This window comes from Ipomoea triloba, chromosome 1 (assembly GCF_003576645.1).
Source record: "Ipomoea triloba cultivar NCNSP0323 chromosome 1, ASM357664v1".
NCBI classification, from domain to species: Eukaryota; Viridiplantae; Streptophyta; class Magnoliopsida; order Solanales; family Convolvulaceae; genus Ipomoea; species Ipomoea triloba.
In genome coordinates, this window is record NC_044916.1 from 8,301,912 (window position 1) to 8,309,776 (window position 7,865).

The window sequence follows — 7,865 nt, forward strand, 5'->3', positions numbered from 1 at the left end:
TTCGCGCAACTGCAGTTTCCTTTCAACACAACTGCAGTATCCGTTCAGTATCAGTCATGACCATGGTCCACAATGCATTGTGGACCATGGTCCACAATATAATTTGCGATACAAGTGTTTGATTAATTAGTTTCATGTAACAACTTGTTATTTCAAAATGCTAAAATTCAAAAAGCTGTTCAAAACAGCTTTTTTCGATAAACTTTTTTGATAAAGTCATTTTGCATGTAATCAGCTATTAGCTAACATCTTTCTACAATCAGCTAATGTTATACTAGTAATGAAAGATAAAAACATAATATTATCAAATATTACACATCAGTAATGAAAGATAAAAACACACAAACAAACGAATTGGAATGCCAATATTGGTCCAAACCGCATGGACGTACTCTAGAAAACTAAATCATGATTAAAATAGGAATCTCTAGAATTGTACATTAATAAAGAGGACTTTTGGTAATCAGTTGAGTGAACTATGCAATAAAGGCAATTATAATAACAATAAAGACGTATAGCTTTTCAACTGACACTTTTGCACATCTCCGTGATTAGTCAAGTCAATTATACAATAAAGGCAATAATTGCACACACTTAGTTAGACCACGAGATGTACTGAATAGACTCTAACTATGATAAATTATGTTATAAATTCAGATTCACTTTGCAAGATGGAGGACGGTTCATGTTCACAATTTTAGAACTTTATATTCACAATTTTAGAATTCTATATATATTCACAATTTTAGAATTCTATATTCATAATTTTAGATCTTAATATACAAAATTACATTACTCAATATAATGTTCACAATTTTTGAATTCCATATTCACAATTTTGTTATATAGATTAAAAAATTGTGTTATACTGTTAAATATAGAGTTATGAAATTGCGAACATAGAGTTCTAAAATTATAAACATAGAATTCTAAAATTGTGAACATGAAGACGGGTAAGGTGGACCTGGCTGGGTCCATGGCATAACAACCGCTCTAACTATAAGAGACTACATATTTAAGCTCATACCATATTCAAATTATTCTCCGTTCACATTGAGTTAGCCCAATTAAAAGACAAAATGCTAGTTATATTGATTTTTCCATACGATAAGGGATTTTGAACTCTCGAATAATCCCGATCTTTCTTAAAAAATGAGAGTAAACAACCACTCACTCCAACCAAGTTAGTTATCACCCTTTAGTATTTTGAACATAACAAACTGATACTATAAGGGAGAGGTATATCAATTTTGCCTCCACCAGTCATTTACTTGTCTCAGATGATTTATTACCAGTTAAATTGTCTGAATGTAAGGCAGTTGATGTTAGCAAGTAAATACAAGAAGTGATAAGAAGTAAATGAAATAAATACAAGAAGAAAAAGATAAGAGATGATACCACCCCCTAAGTATGTAATCCCTACTCAGAAGGAATCTAACAAATCAACCACATTTTTCATTCCCATTAATCACTTCTTACGGTCGGTTTTGAAAGGAAGAAAATGACTTTTGTAAAATATTTTTTGGACATTTTTCAGAAAATATTTTCTTTTCTAGTGTTTGGTTGCATTTTGGAAAACTGTATTGATGTGTTTGATTTATTTTCTTGAAAATGAGTAGAATTGTATAATTAAACATTTTAATTATTTTATTTAAAATATAAAATAGTTATAGGCCCTGTTTGGTAAATTGATGTTGGCTGATTGGGTTGGCTGTTTGGGTTAGAAGGTATGATTTGTTAATAACATTAGCTGATTGTAAAAAGTTGTTTGATAGATTAGCTGTTAGCTGTTAGCTGATAGCTATTTGGTATAATTTTTTTTTCTCAAAAAGCTAATTGAAAAGGCTGCTTTGAGTAGCCTTTTGAATTTTAGTATTTTAGAGTTACAAAAAGCTTATTAACCAAACAACTAATAGTGATCAAATAAGTCAAAATTGACTGATAGGCTGATTATTTACCAAATAGGGCCATAATAATATTAAATGGTTGCCTTTGGAATGTTCTGGTTTTCGCGGGAAACCAATTCGCCGAAAACGAGAGCCTTGTTTTGGAAGCCTTCATCATCGTTCGTCGATGTAGACTTGGTCAAGAAAATGTAAAGAATTTCCTCAGTCAACGGAAAATGTTTTTTGTTGACTGGATTTATTTTCCGTTGACTGAATTTTTCAAGCGCATCCCAACACTGGAAACCAGAAAAATAATTTCCAAAAATCATTTTATGGGTTTCCAAACACACTCTTAATAGAAAAAATAAAATAAGAGTTAATTAAGCTACACTTACGTGTATTCAGCAGATGAAAAAAAATTTCTTTCAAAAAAAAAAATAAAAGAAAATGAAATTTGTTTGACAAATGGACTCTGTCAGTTTGTGGCAGTTTTATTTGGGTCATATGATTTTTTGAAAGAATATATAGGCCCTATTTGGCAACCGCTACAGGTGATTCTTCATTCGTAATTAAATAATGTGTCGCTAAGGATTTAGAGGCAATTTTCTACAATCATAGAAATTATTGACCATAATTGCAATTAACGATGATTTCATAACTACCACCAACAATGAGGTACCTCACTTCATCAAATTACCTCTAAATATATCTATTTATTTATTCTTTTAAATAATAGTGGGAGTTATATATAATCGCCGCACACTAGCAGTGGTTCTAACGGCGACTAAATATTTTTCTTTATTTATTTCTTAAAATATTAGTGGTGGTTATTAAGTGTTGCTAATCATTTTTTGTTTTCATAATTAATAGTAATTTGTTGTGGTTTTAAAATAGCCACTAAAATATATTTTTATTTTATAATTACATTGTTATATTTATATAATTACGATTTCATTATATATAATTTTCTCAAAAATATCTATATTTGGATGTGTATTGCAATCACAAATAAGCTCTATATACACATTTAAAACATACAATGTATTTCTCTTGATTTATGTATTAATGGGAGAACATAAAAAACAATTTTAACTTTTTTTGGTAAATTGACCCTGAATTCTTTCCAAAGAGAGCTCACTTGCCACTTGAGCTACCCCATCGGGTTAAAACAATTTTACCTTTGAATATGTAATTGTATACAATAAATATTTTGATATTTTATATTTTTAAAGGTTTCTTATTGCTGAGTTGCGCAATCCGCTCACCGGTGAGATCCTAGCTAGTTATAGCCTAATCTTCCGGCCACGAACCAACCACGCTAAATGTTTACCAACCTTAGTGAATCATTCAAATACAATCATTTGGCATGTATATTACTAACCTCATTCTTGGATGTTGGCAAAGATTCTGTAGTCGTAAGATATTTCACTATTTGCATCTTACTGGGTAAGAACAATGGTTTTAGCAACCCATATACTAAACTAAAAGCTACTACTTTAGCCATTTTATATATGATAAGAGAACTTGGAAGATATTTGTTATTGTATAGTTTGCGTGAGATAATAAAATTTGTACGGAGTTTAGCTAGAGGTAGTGTTGAATTGCTAATAAATGATGCTTTAACAGATGATTTTCTAGAAGAATAGATTATGATAGAGATTTGAGTCGAACCCACTTCAAGAAGCTGGGGAGGATGCACCGATCAATAGTCTTTTTGAATGATAGTAAATAATTATTCCCTCTCATTCAAGCCCCATGGAGTATTTTGCTAATATCGGCATAGTTTCCATATTTTAATTTGGTCATATCTCTTACCTGCAAGGTCAATTTGAGATGATTATAATGTGTCTTTTGTCCTTATTTTGTAATATTTCTTATATTTTCTTTTTACAACTTTTTCCTTATCTTGGCTAATAAGATTAAGGAAGCTTTGTAAGAAATTCTATTTATTAAGGTTTTGTTATAGCCTATAAAAGCTAGTCTTAAGCTTTTGTAAATTGTAATGAACTACTTTGGCAAATGGAATATATATATTGAGTTTATTTCTATTCCATTGTAGCCAAATGAGTCTTAAATCTTTTTAATATTTTTAACGCAATCTTAAGTTACTACTTGGATTTTTATTTGCGAGCAAGTTAATCATTGGTTGGATTATTAAGCATTTGGGCAATCTTGTTGGTGACAACTCCAAGGATATTATTCTCTTCTTCAAGTTGTGGGGATTTAAAGGTGTTCTTCACATCTGAGTAAATGTCATTAACATTAATACATTATCACTTCAACTTCAAGCTCTAGCGGATGTTGTTAAGTCTCCAGGTTTTTTTCCAACTCCATTACCCAAGGCTTAATTAGTTGTGTTTTTTAAACAAATTATATCGTGTGTTAGAATAATTATTGATGTGGCTCATTGCCAAGCATCTTGTGCTCAGATGGCAGAGTAGTGACTCTCTCATATGGGGAGGTTATGAGTTTGAGTCTTGGTGGAGGCGATACTGAATTACTAACTCTTTGTGCTCCAATGTCAATTGTAACCGCTTCTCTCATCTTTCCGCATGACTAAAACTCTCTCCATTAAAGTTTTTGATTGAGGAAACGCTGAAGATCGATCCGGAGGGAGAAATCAAGTCTTTAGTTCAAAGTAAAATAGAGGAAGCATGGGTCCAGATATGTTCAAATTCAAGCTTACATCGTAGTCCTAACTTGTCCTGCATTGATGCTCGCGATTTGAGGTGGACTTCCGATTCGATCACCCTCATCATTCCTTGCCATTCTAAATCCTCCCTCCTTAACCTCATTATATATGCATTGCCATCATTGCTGAGACATGGTTCAAAAACCCTCATGGGATTGTATTTTAAACCCCAACAATAACTATTTAGTGTTTCAGTTCAATACAACTATGAATATTACATTGAAAATTAACCCTTGGTCTTATAGTGACGGTAACATCTTCACATCAATATTGTCTTCGCGGATCCAAAGCTAACTCTATGGGTTGAGACTAATTTTATGAATTTGAACAAATGTGTCAAAACCCCTACAAATTAACTTGTCATTATTAATTATGCCTAAACTACACTTAGTACGCCTATATATTCATATTGCAATTGAACATATTAATAAATCTTTCAAATACCCACCCTCCGACGTGATAAGATAGGAGGGATAAATTACAGTGACTCAGCGGCCCATACTTGGTGCTAATCACAAGAAGTCCACCACATTTTGGGTGTAACTCCCACCCTATAACTGATAAGGCTCGATCACAATCTATTACTCAAGAATCAACTGAATTGCACCTGCAGACAATCATTCTATATTACTAACCTCATTCTTGGATGTTGGCAAAGACCATGTAGTAGTAAGATATTACACTATTTACAACTTACTGGGTAAGAACAATGGTTTTATAAGCAACCCATATACAGTACTAAATTTAAAGACTACTTTAGCCATTTTGTATATGACAAGAGAACTCGATCGAAAGATATTTGTTATTGTATAATTTGAGTGAAATAATAAAATTTGTACGGAGTTTGGTTAGAGGTGTTGAATTGATAATAAATTATGCTTTAAAATATAATTTTCTAGAGGAATAGATTAATTGATTGAAGACTTGTCCTCAACCATGGATGTGCTCTTCGGGATATTTCTCTAAAATTTTTTTTTTTTCTAAAATCAAATTTTACAATAATAGAACAGAAAAAGGCTGCCCAAGACTCCAAGAGCCATGTTCGTTACATCTCCTTAATGAGTACTTTGTCTAGTTTTTTTTTTTTAATACTACTAACTAACTCTATTACAATGCAGTATGTTCAGTACAAGAGTCAGTATTGCCTCCAGAGGCTCGAACCCACCACTTCCCGTATAAAAGGAAAGGTTTAATGCAACTGGACTACAAGGTCCCTGGCAGTACTTTGTCTAGTTAAGGATTCTGATAACAAATTATACTACAAATTTTAAGTTTTTATTTTCCTATTTAGAGCGATTCTTTTCTTTTTCTTTTCTTTTTTTCTCTTTCACATTTAAAAATTAAAATTAAAATTAAAATTAAGCCTTTTAACTTTTTCTCAAATCTCATGAAGCTAGCTATATATAGTGCTATACCCCTTTGTGGGTAGAGTAACGATGCTCTAGGTGTGGTTTTGATACTCATAGTCATGGCCATTATTTTCTTTGCCAATAATGCTAGCCGACATTCCTAGTGCTTATCTAGAACTTTAGCTTGTTTGTTCATGCGATGATTTGCAATTTCGTTTGCTACCTCAAGAAAATGATGGCTAATAATATGACATCTAAATTATTTTCGATATACAATCTGATCTGCATTAATTGTGTAGAAACAAAAGAAACAGTCGTGTTACATTGTTTGTTCATGCACAAGTCATTGGTGTAATGAATTCTTTTTGTATTTAATTATTATATTTTTTTTTTATTATTTCAAAATTTAGTAGTGACCTTGGGTGGAAAAATTGAAAAGAAATCAATTACATTTATATGTGGAATCGAGTAGTGGAAGAGCTAGATTCGAAAGTTGTGGTGAAGGCAATCAAGAATGACTCGAAACGTGATCAAGATTTGTCCACTCTCATTGGGAACGATAAGAAACTCCTTTTCCTTAAGCGGTGCCACGACGATTACTAACATTTGGATTAGAGAGAACGGAACATATGTTTCGATTTCTTAACTAACCTGGGACAAGATGGGAGATGGGGCACGACTATTTTGGATCAACCACCCGTTAATGTTAGACCTTTTTCTTGTTGTGGTTGTCCAGAGAGTGAGGTAGCTACCCTTCAGGATTTCTTCTAACGCACCAAAAGAAATATTGGAATAATGAGTAAAATAGAATACATAAACCAATCAAAATGCACCTAAAATTTAATCAAAATGTGCGCGTGCACACACGCATGTATGTTGGTAATTAAAAGTCTTCAAATCTATGAATTATATTTAATTATTTCAGTTTAATAATATTATACTTTAATTATAAAAATCATACTTAATAATTTTAGTATTACACGGGACCTAATAATTACCATAAATAATTAATAATAATTGTCAATTTATCTTAAACAATTATATTAATAATTAATTATTATGACAATTACTAAATATGCATATAAAAGTCCTACCAAATTACTAAAACCAAAGTGTAATCATTTATCTAAGGTCTTTAAATACTAATCTTAAATGACACTTTTGTCCAATGATGTTGATATTATTATTGTTGGGTTGGGATTCCCTCCTATGTGGTAAATAGCCTAGATGGACCAAGCCTTTTTGTATATACTATATTTCTTTTGTTGGATGATTATAGCATATTTTGTAACAAACAAATACCCGGAGTATCGGAATATCGATCCACAAGGAAGCGGGACGTATCGAGCACTAGTTACTAATCAATTCTTTTGAAGGTAATCCTAACGAAAAGGGTGATTGATCGATTGCAAAGGTAATGGTAATTAAGGAGAATAAAGAAAGCAAGTGGATGAAAATAATAGAGTAAGAGTGGAATTTTCGGGTTCAAGTGTTTAATTATCTAGTTCCAACCTAAAGTGAAATATTTAATTTGGGTTCAAACAAGTGCGTGGATGATTGCATTCAATAAGAAAAAAATTACCCATAATAAGAAACCAGTCAAGAACAAGCAATCTAAATGAAATCCCCTAACAAATATACCCTCCCAATGTGCAAACGTGGGTGCTCTAATATATGCCCTAACTTCCATCAAGACACAATTATAGCAAGACACAAGTAATTTATGCCTTTAGCTAAAAATTCCTAAGACAAGCTTAGCCAACCATAGCTAATTACATAGTTTCAACAACAATAATCTCAAGGAAGATACAATAAAAGCTTAAAGTAAAGAAGAGAGGAAGAGATTCTCCCAAATGTGTCTTCCAAACTCTTCTCGTTTCTCTTGTTGGCAGCTTTTGATAATCCAATTCTTCTTCCAAACTTTTTCAATGATTCTAC